Below are 16,512 nucleotides of genomic sequence, written 5' to 3'. Positions count from 1 at the left end.
CCATAGGTTGTTCATGACCTAATTGAGCTGGAGAAATCGTCATAGGTGGAGCTCTAACAGGTGGTGAAACAAAGTCACCCCCTCTAGTCTTTTTGGAGGTGCTGAGACCCTCCTCATCTCTTCTTCTCTTTTCCTCAACCATGGCATCTAAACCCTATGTTTTCGCCATATAAGCAAAAATAGAATATCGGTCAACAAGAGAATCTCATCCCGTTTCTCCTCGGATTCTGGAGCCCACACAAGTCATTGTGGATGCCTGAACTTTCCCTCTTCTCGCTATCTCCAAGGCAGAGGACCATAAGGCTGAGTCTCCATCTGATTTTTGCTCAAGCTGGACTCCATAAGCCGAAGCATCTCCTCAAACACTCACATAAGCTGATCATGCAGCCATATCATCGACGAGCTTCTTCATGCCTCCCTTACCAAAGTTCATGTCAAGAGGAGCACCAGTCTCTGTCAGCCATATCTTCCCATCTTGTCCCCAAAACACTACGTTCTTCTTACGCGCTTCCTGAAAAGCATCACAACCTCTGCAGTGTTGGTGCTCTGTACTATCGCACCAAATACATCGTCTCCCTTTTCTTTGGCCAGCTGGAAAAGTAGTCACTGGAGCAGGTGCTACAGCAAGTACTGACATAAGTTGCTCTTTTAACTTCCCAACTTCAGCTTTGACTGCCTCTATCATCAAATCTGCCAAGCCTTTAATAACATCATCTACTGATAAGGGCACTGGAGCAGCAGGAACTGGTGGATTTACAACAGGAGGAGTAGGCTTAGGCATAGAACTTGCAGCAGGGGGTAGAAGTAGAGATCTCCAAGGATTTTTCAAAAGCAGATCCTATATTATGATGCAATCGTACTCTCCTGCGCTGCTTCTTAACAAGCGCATTCACAGCATCAATGACATGTCTCCACTCGGTCTTTAAACCTGAATCAGTAGCTTGATCTTCCAAAAGATCATCCAACTTTTCTTGTAATTCAGCATCAGCAGCTTGTAAAAATAATTCCACTTTCTGCATCTCCATCTTTGACTGTCTCTATCGTCAAATCTGCCAAGCCTTTAATAACATCATCTACTGATAAGGGCACTGGAGCAGCAGGAACTGGTGGATTTACAACATGAGGAGTAGGCTTAGGCATAGAACTTGCAGCAGGGGTAGAAGTAGAGATCTCCAAGGATTTTTCAAAAGCAGATCCTGTATTATGATGCAATCGTACTCTCCTGCGCTGCTTCTTAACAAGCGCATTCACAGCATCAATGACATGTCTCCACTCGGTCTTTAAACCTGAATCAGTAGCTTGATCTTCCAAAAGATCATCCAACTTTTCCTGTAAATCAGCATCAGCAGCTTGTAAAAATAATTCCACTTTCTGCATCTCCAAAGCTTGCTGCTCAGTTCCATCCAACTAATCATAGCGGCTCTCAAACTCTCGTAGAAGGGCGGTAACTGAAAGTCCCTTATTAGGCATAGAAACCCATGCTAAGAAATTACTGCGGTTCATAAGACCTGTATCCTCCACGAAATATTCATCTTTTAATGCCTTCTTAAACTCTGTCCAACTAGCATGTGTTCCTTGAATTTCTGAAATTCGAACTTCAAGCGCGCGAACCACGATCCGCAAGAAGTAGCGGCTCCAAACGTCTTGAGAAACCCCAAAAAACTTCATCTTTTCTTCATACAAATGCAGGTAAGTTGAAACTTGTTGGCCATTGAACTGCTTCATCTCCTGTTGGATAGCTTTCAAGGCATCCATGGCATCACTATCGCATTTTGCGTGAGCTTTCTACTGCATATAGGTTGTAAATGTTTGAAACAGATGCTTCATGACATTCTCATCTGTCATCTCTTCTTGCGAGTCTCCCATCTTGCTGAAAATTGACGCAGCGCTTTCACGTCGGGTTCACCAGAAATGTCGTAGAGTTCGTGCAAGAGCTGCAGAACACGGGGTTCAAGATACACCAAGGAAAGAGGCTAACAAGAAGATCTCAATATTTTGATGCCAAAGATCACTATATTGCTTGTCAAGTACATTACAAGAGATCCATGAGTGCTCATTCTGAACATCCAACTTGTGCAAGAGTTTGCATAGGCTAAGAATACCAGGCTGCAAAGTTTTGATAAAGCTCTTTTCATGGGCCAGTGATGAAGACTTATGGGTATAGAGTCAAAATAAATGACAAAGCATTACAATCTGTTCATTGCTTTACAATAAAGCATAAGATCTTGCTTTTCAGGGCACCAAAATAATTCAACCAGATTCAGGACTTAGTCATAGACAGCTTGATCAATCTCCAGGTCCAACGGATAAAACATATGATAAGTGCATGCATAGGCTCCAGACATGTATACTGTTTAGGTCAGTGAAACCTATTGCAGAGAGATGTAGTCCATAATGGAATTTAGGGCACACTCTTGCATCCATTGCATCAAAACTTGTATCAATTTTCCTTGTTTGTATGGTATTCGCTATCCTAAAACGTCTAACACATTCCAGATTCACTCGATTCTTTAAGACTTTCAACACAATCCCATACTGAGCAAGGAGCTCTTGCCACACAATATCAACTTTTACGTCTCTGTTCTTTGTACAGCTTTACTGCATTCTGCCCAAAGGGTAGCCAGTCGATAGATGCAACATTCACAGCCTCCGCACAGTTGAAATCACATTTAAAACCAGCATGTTAAGCTCTGGGAAATGTCACAACAAATTTACCAGCCCCTTATATAAGTGAGCATCTTGTGAATCACCTTCTTCGGGCCCCATCATCTTCAATATGAAGGTACATTGGTAGAATCCAAGGCACTGCAAGCTGCCGTCACAGGATGTCGAGATCGAACTCCATTAATTACCAAGAAAAAAAACAAGGCTTCGGGAGAGGCGATGCGAATTCGTCAGTTCAGGTGATGAGAGAAGGCCTCCTGAATTTTTTGTGATTGTGCCTCTATTATCATGATGTTCATCATAATCAAGCTGTGGCAGACATGAATTTTGAGCTGCGAAGGACGCCACGAACTCCTCCTCTTCCCATCCTCTCTTCGTTGAGGGTTACCAGGTAGATCGCGGTCACCAAAAGCTTCGAGACAGGGCTTTACACCTCCTAATAGACGCTGAAAGAGTCAACGGAATGAATCCCCAGTCTCTGGACAAAAAGCAGCAGCAACAGCGAGAGAATTGTAGAGGGAGTGAGTGAGCTGCTTGGGCTTCTTGTCTACTATCGAAATTTCCACAGGCTTTCAGATTTGCTGATGTATTTTGCACAATCCGCACAGGTATGTCCTTGGCAGAAACACCCCTCCTCCTTGCATTTGATGAAAATCGCCACCGCTGGTTGTAAATAGAGACCGTGGTAGAGAGGACTACGAGCTCATAGTTTGGTGCATAGCTTTCACTCATAGTCCCCTTTCCCCCCAAAGACAGCTCGAGAGAGAGACCTCCCTGTTCAGTTCACCAACATCAACAATGGCCACCAACTTTTCATAGCTTGGACCATAATTGGATATAGCAATGCGCCCCCAATCTCAACATAGCGTCCGAAAGGCTATATTGAGGATGCGAAGCTTTTGATCTTTCCCTCCAACTTACTACCTCCTGGATCTCAATGTTGGAACAATTTTATGTTCCTTTGGGCAGTTTTTCGAAACAGGAAGCCTAACCCAAAGCAATCTGATTCACATCCTGTTGTCACTACACCAAAGCAATCGAAAAGCTTATCTGATAGAAAACTATTGCAACCTGGTTCTAGTTCTTCTCTAAAAGATGAGGAGTTTGTTATGTCACAAAGCAAAAAGGACCAACAAATTTAGTTGCTCCTATTAGCAAGGACTAAAACCTCCGCTGATAACTTCTCCGACAACCTTCTCTGAAGCATCCAGTATCTCTGAGTGACCACGTGGAGGAGCCCCCCTGTGGCTATTAGACCAACCATAACCCATGGCTATGTTCTTATTCAAGAATGCTTTATCCCGCATGTTACGTTGGCCTTGTTCACATGCAACCTTTATCTTCATAGCTTAAATGTAAGCTTCCTTTGATTCCACGGTATCCTGCACTTTTTTTGGAGTCCATCATTGAAATTGACAGCATATTAATATTCTTTGGCATCAATTTTTCATATTTTTCTGACACACACAAAACATGCACACAAATAGAGATACACACAAACACAAACACACAAGTGGAGTATGTACATTGGATGCAGATACTGAAAAGGACTGAAAGATAATGCAACAATCAAACACAATGAAACACACGCGAAAAGATAACACAGATGCACAACAAAAATGGAGGTGTTTACGGCTCGGATGCGCAGCAGCACGACAACGACTATGAAGAAAATATATATGTCAATTATAATCCTAAAATAAGTCACACATTCACATGTTATTCCACACATGCATATGCACATGCACTTGTGAGTGCATGTTATCAAGAGAAATTTTCTTGTGAATGTGGTTATCTCTGCTTGTGAGGGTTCTAGAAGTAGAGATTCAAAAGAAGATGATGAATCCACTTATAACTCAAAAGAAATACTCAAAACCCTTGTATTTTCACTTATTCAACCCTATACCCAAATCCTAAAGGCTAGATCAATTCATGTGAAAAGCAGACTAATATACGGAGAATCTTCAAACATTGCATTTAGATGTAAAATTTACCCAATGAGAAATCCTTGGAATAAAATACAAATTTTTGGTGATTCAATTGAGTATGACATGACAATAAATGCATAAGTGTAGGTCATAGTTTATATGGAAGCCTCTCATTATTATCCCACAAGATCAATACCTTTGATTTGTCACCAGTTTTTTTTTTCTTAAAGTACATATATTCCACAATTGGGAAATGAAAGCATAACATATCAATTAACATTTGGTCTTAGCAAGGATCATACTAAATAGTTTTCTTTGGCCATGAATCATAGCATGTAGTCATTTATGGCTATGGTTATCTTTGTAATAGTGGAGTAGTCAATCATACTCTTAGTCCCCTTAAAATCATCTCTGCAGTTGATACTGCTTCAATTGAATGTTTGATGTACATTTGTACTTATCCCATATGAAAATACAATATCATTATGCACACGACAATAAGAAGAGTTAGTTGGTTAATACCATGCACTTTCATGTAACTACACACAAGTATTATTACAATTTAAGCCTAATAATCACATACTTCAATGAACAAGATAGCCTAACTCATGAAGTTGTCAAGGTGAGGCCTGAAGACATATAAGTTTTATAGCATTGTGTTGATGAGACATTCAACATGCGAGTGCCTTGTTCGAATGACATAGATGAGGTATGTGCAATAAATTATGGTAAGTTGGATGCTGAACATTACAAAGGTGTCTAGATATACATCAATTATTTTAACCATTCAATGTGCTCGGAGCTTTGTTTGGTTGGAGATCTTGGATAAACATGAGAGAAACGAGTTGGATTAAGAAAAAAATATACATCTATGGTAGATATGTAACATACTTGATGTCCAAATTGGTCCATCATCAAAATGTGACCAACCTCTAGCATGAGCAATATTTGAATGCATGCAATGGTGGAATAAATAGAAAATAATGTTGGGATTAAATGAGGTAAAAGATCTTGGTGGTGAAAACATATATATATTAGGGGCTTGAATCTCCATGGACAATAATAGTCCTATCATGAGGTTTGATTTGTTATTAGTGAGAGAAACATAGAGATGAGATTGATGGCTAGTACCATGTAGTTACATGTGTTTGGGATAACATTCACTTACAAATTTTCAATAAAATAGGTGTGCAATCATTAAACTTCTATATCTAGAGTTCTTATTTCCTTTAAAGTTAAATGAAGAATATGTATTCACCTTATTGCTCTTAATCATACACATCCAACTATTTCTCAAAGCCCTATTCAACATGGTATCCGAGTAAATTGATCAATTCATGTGAAAAGTAGACTAATATACCGAGAATCTACAAACACTGCATTTAGATGTAAAATTTACCCAATGAGAAATCCTTGGAGAAAAATACAATTTTTTGGTGATTCAATTGAGTATGACATGACAATAAATGCATAAGTGTAGGCCATAGTTTATATGGAAGCCTCTCGTTATTATCCCACAAGATCAATACCTTTGATTTGTCACCTTTTTTTTTATTAAAAGTACATATATTCCACAATTGGGAAATGAAAGCATAACACATCAACTAACATTTGGCCTTAGCATGGATCATACTCAATAGCTTTCTTTGGCCATGAATCATAGCATGTAGTCATTTATGGCCATGGCTATCTTTGTAATAGTGGAGTAGTCAATCATACTCTTAGTCCCCTTGCAATAATCTCTGCAGTTGATAGTGCTTCAATTGAATGTTTGATGTGCATTTGTACTTATCCCATATGAAAACGCAATATCATTATGCACACGACAATAACAAGAGTTAGTTGGTTAATACCATGCACTTTCATGTAACCACACACAAGTATTATTACAATTTAAGCGTAATAATCACATACTTCAATGAACAAGATAGCCTAACTCATGAAGTTGTTAAGGTGAGGTCTGAAGACATATAAGTTTTATAGCATTGTGTTGATGAGACATTCAACATGCGAGTGCCTTGATCGAATGACATAGATGAGGTATGTGCAATAAATTACGGTAAGTTGCATGTTGAACATTACAAAGGTGTCTAGATATACATCATTGGAATGGCAAAGGATGTTCCTAAGTACAACACTATAAAGCATATTGCATGCACACTTAAAATAGTATCTCAATGTTTTTTTTCATTCAATGTGCTAGAATCTTTCTTTGGTTTGAAATCTTGGATAAGCATGACACAAATAAGTTGAATTAAAAAATAATAATATATCGATGGTAAATATGTAAAATACTTCGCTTGCAAATTGATCAATCGTCAAAATTTGACCAACCTGTAGCATAAGGGATATCTAAATGCATGCAAAGGTAGAATAAATAAAAAATAATGTTGAGATTAAATGAGGAAAAATATATAGGTGGTGAAAACATATATATATTACGAGCTTGGATCTGTATGGACAATAATAGTTCTTGCATGAGGTTTGATGTGTTACTAGTGAGAGCAACATAGAGACGAGAGTGATGTCGAATACCATGTATTTATGTCCAATATCATGTAGTGACATGTGTTAGGGATGGCTTTTACTTACAAATTTAAAATAGAACAACTCTATCATGATTAAAGTTCTATTTCTCTAGTTCTTATTTCCATTAAAGTTAAATGAGAAATATGTATTCACCTTATTGTTCTTAACTATACACATCCAACTGTTTCTCAAAGCCCTATTCTACATTGTATCAAAGTAAATTGGAGATTTTCAAGCTTTGTTTCTCAATATCTATGATGAAGCGCACATATATACATTTTGTGTGTGTGTGTGTGTGTGTGTGTGTGTGTGCCTGTGTGTGTTCCTCTATGTATCAAGATTGAAAAGAAAAAGAAAGGAAAAATGAGCGATGACATAATTTGGCATAGCCCTACCTTGAAAATGCAAAGGATTTGCATATGGCGATCTTATATTTGAGATAGAAAATCCACTAGGTTAGGAAATCTATTGGATAACCACATAAGGTTATATATTTATTTCAAGGATAACATGTTATTGTCTACAAGTTGTCATTATAAGGGATTAGGCATGCAGAAGGCCATATTGAGACATCCTTTAAACTTAAAAAAAAAAGACTTATAGACATGTCTACTATCACGATTAAAAATATGTCAAAAGGCTAGTGTCTTTATTGCTCAAAGAAGGAGTGTAATTTTTTGTGTGTATTTAAATATGATTTATTTTTTATGTTTGAGAAATGTAATTAAATAAATGTGATTCTTCTCCAATTTTCACACTTATTTCATGTGATCGTAAATATGCTTTATGCAAACAAAAACCATGGACCTACTAGTTACAAATTTATGGTTCTAGCCACAATTCTATAACTAGCATACTCTCCATGTCTTCTTTTGAGAGCACATTTTTGAAGCTGATTTAAGGCGTTGAGGGCTGAAATGATGAACGGGTTGCCTTTTACCCATCCAACCTCCAATCCTCACTAAGAGAACTAAAGAGGGGCACCACCTAGCCAAAGGGAGAATGGGCTAGGACATCCATTTTCTCAAAGAAAATCAAGAGAACCAAGACACAAATTTACAAGATGGAATATATGTACTAGACACCATATTGGAAATATAAGAGAGAGAGATGAGAGGAGAGGGATACAAGGGGAGAAGAGGTAGAAGAAGCTTTCCATTATGCTACATGGAATGAGAAGATCAGAAGAGAGGGAGATAATAGGAGAAGAGGTAGAAGAAGCTTGCCATTATGCTACATGGAATGAGAAGATGAGAAGAGAGGGAGATAATACGAGAAGAGGTAGAGGAAGCTTGCCATTATGCTACATAATAAAAGAACTCACTCATAGCTTCCCTCAAAGAGATGAGGGTATTCTAGAATGCTCTCATGGACTTGTCATTGTCCTTCTTCCCCCTTTTCTCAAAGAGAATCAAGAGAACCAAGACACAAATTTACAAGAGAGAATATATGTACTAGACACCATATTGAAATATAAGAGAGAGAAATGAGAGGAGAGGGAGACAAGAGGAGAAGAGGTAGAAGAAGCTTGCCATTATGCTACGTGAAATGAGAAGATGAGAAGAGAGGGAGATAATAGGAGAAGAGGTAGAAGAAGCTTGCCATTATGCTACGTGGAATGAGAAGAGATGGAGATAATAGGAGAAGAGGTAGAAGAAGCTTGCCATTATGCTACATGGAATGAGAAGATGAGAAAAGAGGGACATAATAGGAGAAGAGGTAGAGGAAGCTTGCCATTATGCTACATAATAAAAGAACTCACTCATAGCTTCCCTCAAAGAGATGAGGGTATTCTAGAATGCTCTCATGGACTTGTCATTGTCCTTCTTCCCTCTTCCCCTCTTCATTCTCCATGGGCTCTTTATATAGCCTTCATGAGGGATTAGATTAAGCTAATCTTTTTGATTAACATAATCCTATATGATGTATGGCATCTTTGAAAATATGGAGCATAGTGAATGGGACAAATCTCCACCTTGGTCATCATGCAAGAAGCCAAGGGTGGTGGTAGACAACATAGAAAAATGGAGCTAGATTACAAGAGGTGGGTGCCCAAAGCACATTATTATAATATATTTACAAGAAGGATAGAGTGGAAAGTTGGTGTGGTGAAAGAGAGAAGAAAATTGCATATAGCCAGCAGTCTGTGCCTTTGTAACTTCAAATCCGTGAGGAATTTGAAAAAAGTTTCTTCTGCAACTTTGTAGACCAGGTCGAAACGATCGGCCTTTGTGAGAATTTTCTTGAAATTCGCTTTTTCTTGGGAGTTATTGAGATTATAAAAAAGGGCTTCCAAAAGCTGCTTTGACTTTAGTATCCCATATGTATATAGATACATATAAGCATGTGACAAAAGGGGTCCATGCTTGTAAGCTTTTGTGCAAGATCCAAATGACACCATGATGTGGATATTGACTTGTGTGCAAGGGTGAGGTGTCCTCTAATGATGGTGATAGATTCCAAATCTTAGTGATGCAGACAGGGCCCATGTGTAGTTGGAGGCTAGTCCTTTGAAAAAATCTATGCATTCACTCAACTCCTAGGTGTAATCCATTTTCCTCTTCACTAAGATAACTATCCCTTTTACCCTTTACATTGACATGCCTTCTAAGAACTTGTTCCCCCCATTTGCTAGAGTTATCGTAATCGAGAAGCAATGTAGCATATCTAGTGCTTGAAGAGTAAACCCAAAGTGATATGGTAAGCTCTTGATAGGGGCTTTGGCCAAAATTTTGTGGTAATAATCTAGGTTGTAAAAAACCCGGATCATTAGCCCTCCCCTTAGGCTAGAGGTATTCATGCCTCTAGCTTGATAATGATGGTCCAATAGAGCAAGGAGGACTGCACCCCCTCATTGATGGCTCTTCATTGAATGATTGCTCCAAAGTGTTCATATTTCTTTGAAAATAAGACTTCAATCGCCATCCATTTACCCTTGTCTTGTGAACCTTCCCATCCATGTCACCTAGCTTATAGCTGCCATTTGAATATCTCCTTATGACCATGAATGGCCCTTCCCACTTGAACACAAGTTTAGCATCCTTTCTGTTATCAAAGCGATTATCATAACGTAGCACAAGTGATCCTTCCCTTATGTGTTTGCTAGCCAACTTCTTATTAAAGGTCTTCCTCCTCTCTTCAGCCTGCATGGAATAGTGTTGGAATGTTGCTTCTCTATCTAACTCCAGCCTCTCTAGATCCAAGATCCTTTCCTCTAACTTCTTATCTTGATTCTTCTCTTGACTCGCTACTAAAAACACGCAAACTGGCCAGTTCCACCTCTATAGGAAGCAAAGCTTCTTGGCCATAGACGAGGTGAAATGGAGTATAGTCAAATGAGGTTCTAAATGAAGTCCTATAGGCCCAAAGAGCTGCATTCAATTTTTATCCCAGTGCTTGGGGTGCATATGTACCTGCTTGGTAATTATCTTACAAATCAGCCCATTCACTTTTTCGACCAAACCATTATACTGTGGATAGTAGGGAGTAGAATGCCTGTGCTTGATTTTTAGCCTTTCCATTAGCTCCCCTATTAGGTTTGCCCTAAAACCACGACCCCGATCAGAGATAATTTCCAAAGGTGTGCCAAACCTGCAACAAATATTTTCAAACACAAATTTTCCCACTTCTTGGGCTGTGATCCTACTAGTTGCTGAAGCCTCTGCCCACCTCCTCATGTAGTCTACTCCCATTATGATGTATTCCTTGCCAAATTGAGTTCGTGGAAGTGGCCCTATTGCATCAATCCCCCATTTCTCAAATGGGCCATATGTAGTTATGGGATTTTGTTCCTCATGCACTAGCTTCCTTGGTCCGGCCTTTTGGCAATTGTCACAAGTGCGGCACCAATGTTGCACATATCGATGTAGACTAGGCCACACAAAACCGGCTTGGAGAATCTTCCTGCTGGTTATTTCTTGAGCAAAATTTCCGCCACAAACCCCTTCATGGCAGCTCTTAATCACATCTATAATCTCCTTTGCTGTTGGCACCCTTCTAAGCACTGCATCCTTTCCTTTGCAGTACAACACATCATTTATCAAGTGGTATTTAGTGGCCTTAGTAGCTAGCCACCTTTTCTCACTCTTACTCATATGTGTAGGTGCCTCACCTTGCTCAAGAAAATAAAGCACATCTTGTAGTTGAAACTTACCCTGAAACAAGGAAAGCTTTACTGCAATGATGCCCACCATTGCCTCTTTCAAATTTTCAGCTGCTAGAGCATCTGCGTCGCCATTTGTGCGCCTTGGCACAAAATAGATTTGGGCTTTCTGTAGCTTTCTCATGAGAGTTTTAGCTTCCCTCATTTTCACTGCTAAGTTATCATTTTTACAAGCCCAGATTCCTTTCATTTGCTTAACAATTAGCATAGAATCCCCAAAAACATTAAGCCGAGTGATACCATGTGAGAGACACCACCTCAAACCTAAAAGCAAGGCTTGATATTCTGCCTCATTGTTAGAATGGACATCCTCCAAGCTGATACCTTCTCCATAAAGTTTGTCACCTTTGGGACTGAACACCACTATTCCTGCTGCCGCTTTGTCTTTAACACGCTTGTAGGCTCTGTCAAAGTAGAGAGCATGGGCATTCTCCACCCGTGGTGGCTCCTCAAGAGGAGATGTCTCCTCTTTTACCTTTCCATTCTCCTTTTCCTTCTTTTGATGGCATCTATGGGTCAACAAATCAGCTAGGCAAGCTCGAGTAGAATCCTCCACCTTGAAGATGTAGTCAAACTCTTGGAGTTGTATCACCCACTTAGCAATTCTAGCTGAAACATCCATGTGCTGTAAGGCATAGGGAAAATGCTCTTTTGTCGTGATCACTGTGAATGGCCTAGGGAGAAGATAAGGACAAAACTTCCTTACAGCAAACATTAGAGACAAAACCATCAGCTCGACCATCTTGTACCCTCATTCTGATGCTGTCATTACTCTACTAGAAAAGTAAACCGGTCTCATTAGGCCAGTTTTAGCATCCTTTTGTATTAGTGCTGCCCCTAGAGCATCTTCCCCAAAACTCGGGTTGACAAAAAACTCTTGATCCCAACAAGGTTGTAAAATTATAGGAAGGGTGCTAAGAGCCTTCTTCACCTCGTGAAAGCACCTTTCGCTTTCGTCACTCCATAGGAGCTCCTCAGAGTGGGTTAACTGTTGCAGTGGAAATATTAATTGGGAGAGGAGATGAATGAACCGCCCCATATATTGCACCTTCTGAATGAAAGAGGTTAGTTGCTTCACAGAAGATGGTGATGGCACCGCCAATAGGGCCTTAACTTTGTTTGGATCTGCTTCAATGCCCCTCTCACTTACGACATGCCCTAACAAAGTTACACTGCTTTCGCCCATTCGACACTTCTCATGGTTTAATTGCCCCCCCATTTGTGCAAGGCGGTTGAAAGCTTCATCCACCTTCCCTAGATGTAGAGCCTTAGAACTATAAATACAAAAATCATCAATAAAGACCCTGATGGATTTCCCAAAATATGGCTGGAAGACATAATTCATGAATCGTTGGAAGGTAGCTGGGGCATTTGTTAATCCAAATGGCATTACTTTGTAAGCAAAACAACCCCAAGGTGTAATGAAGGTAGTCTTCTGTTGATCCTCCTCAGCTATTCGGATCTGAAAATAACCTGAATACCCATCACAAAAAGTGTATCTCTCATGCCCGGCCACCTCGTTGAGTATTTCATCCTGAAAGGGAAGAGGAAAGTGATCTCTCTTTGTTGCAGCATTTAGCGGCTTGTAATCCACACAAATCCTCCATTTTCCATTCTTCTTGGGTATCACCACCACAGGTGAAACCCACTCTGAATCCCCTATTGGATAGATAAAGCGTGCCTTTAAAAGTCGTTGCACCTCAGTGAGTAGAGCGTTTTGTTGAACTACTCCCAATCGTCGTAGTCGCTGCACCACTGGCCGTGCTCCCTCTTTTAGATTAATGTGATGTTGTACTGCTGTCACACCTATGATGTGTTCATAATTAGAAATAAAAAGTGCAGAGTGTTTTATCACCACTTCCATGTAGGTTGCCTTCTCCTCAACTGATAGATCCTTAGGCAACATTTTTTCTAACCCCTCCTTCTCGACCTTTGGAAGCTGCTGCGGAATTTCACTACTAGAAGGCCCTTTTAATGTAATCCCCATCACTTCTAGAGAGCTTTCTTCCTCCTCATTAGAAGACTCTCCCTCTGTCATAGATGACCAATCCTCGCTGGAACTCCATTCATCAGCGGTGGTCTCTAACACAAGATCCTCCTATCTGCCCTCCTTCATGTTGTAGATAGTGCTCTTCCATTTTTTATGCAGCCCCTTTTGTGGCCTTAGCTCTAAAGCCCCTGTCTCCCAATCTTGTCTGGCTTTCATTCCCATTAGCCATGGTCGCCCAAGAATGAGCGGATAGTTGTCCCCCTTCACTGGCATCACATACATGTCAAGCTCCAATTGCACTCCACACACCGTTACCTTGACTTTCTTTATAACTCCCAAGCAATTTACTACTACATTGTTAGCCATTTTGGCCCCAAATTTAGTAGTTTCATTTACCTCTAATCCCAAACGATGCATCAACTTTTCCGTCATGACACAAATCTCTGCACCTCCATCCACATATGTCTTTGACACTCTCTGTCCATTGATTTCGGCTTCCACTAGAGGCACAATATCTTTCATCTTTCTAGCCTGGATTGCATTCACATGTCTATTCTTCATGGGTCTAATGCTTACCATCTTTGACCATTGTCGTCGCACTGTTGGAGATAGATGTAGTAATTGTGGCCATGAAATTTTTGGCCCTTGATTCCTCACATCAATAAGAAAATCATAAGCTTTAGTACCTTTACCCAGGGAAAAATCATCTAGCTCAATGTGTCGGCGTGAGCGAGCCCTCCTCTTTTTACTGTTGCGTGTCTTTGCAGCCATTGATGACTCTGCCTCCTCTTCCATATTTTCAACCTCCTTTGGTGGTATAGGCTCCATTTTCTCAATTCTCCGGACTTTCTTCACCGGCATTGCTTCAACCTCTACTACTTTGTTCATCCCTTTGACATCACTCTCATCTAAACTAATTATCCTAACATCATGATTCTCTGGTGGTTGAACAGGCAAGGGCGGCACCTCTGCAAGTGGTCGAGGATGCTGGAGAACTTGAACCGGTGGTGGAGGCCTTGGATTCGGTGGAACAAACCTTTCCCTAGGTGGTGTCACTTGTTGTCCTCTCCTTCTTGGTTGGAATCCATTTCTTGGAAAACGCCTGGGATGAGGGCAAAAGTACATACCATGGCTAGTATCCCCACAATTATAGCAAACATACTCTCTTTCTTGTCTTCTTGGACCTCGATTGCCTTCATTTATGAGGGGAGGGGGTCGTACTCCTTGCACCAAATTTAACGAAAGGCTTTCAAGTTGATTAGTAATGCATTGTAGGAGCTCTTGCTGTGGTATCTCCGGTTTAGGTAGGGCCTTTGCTATTTCTCTAGGCCTTGGCATGGTTGGTAAAACCTGCACGGGCTCAACTCCCCCCTTCAACTGGGCTTGATACTTTAATTTTGTATCTTTCTCCCTCGCATAAGTGACTGATTCTTCATAGGATGTGGGAAACTTTCCTTTGACCTTCTCCCTTAGTAGAGGATGGAGTCCGGCTAGAAAACAATCTTTTTTAAGGCAATCAGGTACTCTTTCTCCCTCACCTAAAGATGCTATCCATTTATCCCACAATTTTATAAACATGCCTTCATATGCTTGGTACTCCCCTGCTATGGTCTGGCAAAGATCTAAGAGCTGTCTCCAAATATCTTCAGGTGGCTCTGTATCTTGGTACTTTTGCATGAATGCGGTCTTGAGATTCTCCCAATTATCCCTTGTAGCCTCCGGGAGAGCTTCATACCACACTTAAGCATCACCCTTTAGAACTAAACGAAAGGCCCGTACTTTGGTTGCTTCATCATCCCGGCCTGTGACTAGGAATGCCATTTCTAAGTCATCCAAAAAGTCTAGAGCTTTCTCCCCTTTGTGCCCAAAAAAACTTGGAAATGCCATGTTGCCTTAGTAGAGTATGAAGATGAAAACGTCTAGACTTAAGTTGTATTTTATAAGGGGAATGATGAATGGATTCACAGATGCATTGATTTCAGCAAGACGTCTAGGCCCGAGTATGCTCCTAATAATGCCTTGAAATCTAAGTTTTGTGCTAGCTACAATATGCACAGTTTGCATAGCAAGTGGACGGATAGGTCCATACAACTCATTCTGATTCATGAGAAACTATTATAATAGGATAAATACATGTACATTGAAGGATGCATTGTAGTCTAGCATTGGGAAGATTATAGGTTCTGGTGATATAAGAATCTCCCTTAATCTTTCAGCCCCAAAGTACATGACAAGACGCTACTGGAAGAAAATCTTCCTACTGATGCATACATTAACTCGGATGTTTTGTACAAAGTGAAAGGTGTAGAAATTCGGGCCATTATTATTATTCATGAGTGTTGAGATATCGAGCTCCACTCGTGATACGCCAGGGTGACCGTTGTGTATTTATGTCACCGACTTGTCAGTTGCAGATGCGGTTGGTACACCGCCCCTGAATAATAGCTACATGATAGCTATCCTTATCTACTCTAGTTCGTGGCTCAGTTAGTATGCCACCTTAGTTAGTTGAGTTTGGTTTGAGACCCATATAGAGGGTTCTTCTATTTCTTTGTATGAGAGTTCTTTTGGCTTACACAACTAAGAAGAGGAAAACTGTTTTCAGCCTCCACCCTTGTGTGTCTTCCCCCATTGTGCAAGCAAGAAAGCTTCAAGCGAGACTCCTTCCTTCTCTCCCACAATCTTGACATGGTATCAGAGCCTTGTTCGTGGTAAGGAGCTCAAGAAAGCAAGCCAAGCTCGCGGTGTTCTGGTAAGAGGAGCAGTGTTGCTTTCATTTTCTGTTTTGGGAGCAGATCTCTGCAGGTAGCACAGCCGGAAATTGCAGGAGTGCATTGTCTCAGGTTGAGACGCCCTTCGCGGTGAAGCAAGAGGGCAGTATATGCTGCGAGAGAGCTTTAGCTCTCGGCGACCCTGTTTTTTTGATTTGAGGCCATTTCGGGGCCTGTTTTGGAGACGGAAGTTTTCTGCACGCACTCAGGAAAAGGCTCAGTTTTATGCTGTGCAGCCACTGTTCTACAGGTCGGTGAAAAGTTACTGTAGAAATTGCATCGTATGTTTGTGCGCAGAGACATTGGGAGTTTCAGAATCATCCTTGGTTCCTGTTTATGCAAAATCGTCACTAGGAAGTGACTGTGTGGTCAAATACCACTTTCGCCAGTTTTGCAGATTTGCCCTTGTGAGGGTGAAGCTGTGTTTTTTGCAGTGACAGAATTTCTTGCAGTATTCTGTAATGGCGT

Source organism: Lygodium microphyllum, chromosome 10 (assembly GCF_053477565.2).
Source record: "Lygodium microphyllum isolate KBCC chromosome 10, Lygodium_microphyllum_v1.1.10, whole genome shotgun sequence".
In the NCBI taxonomy this organism is placed as follows: domain Eukaryota; kingdom Viridiplantae; phylum Streptophyta; class Polypodiopsida; order Schizaeales; family Lygodiaceae; genus Lygodium; species Lygodium microphyllum.
This window is presented reverse-complemented; position numbering follows the sequence as displayed.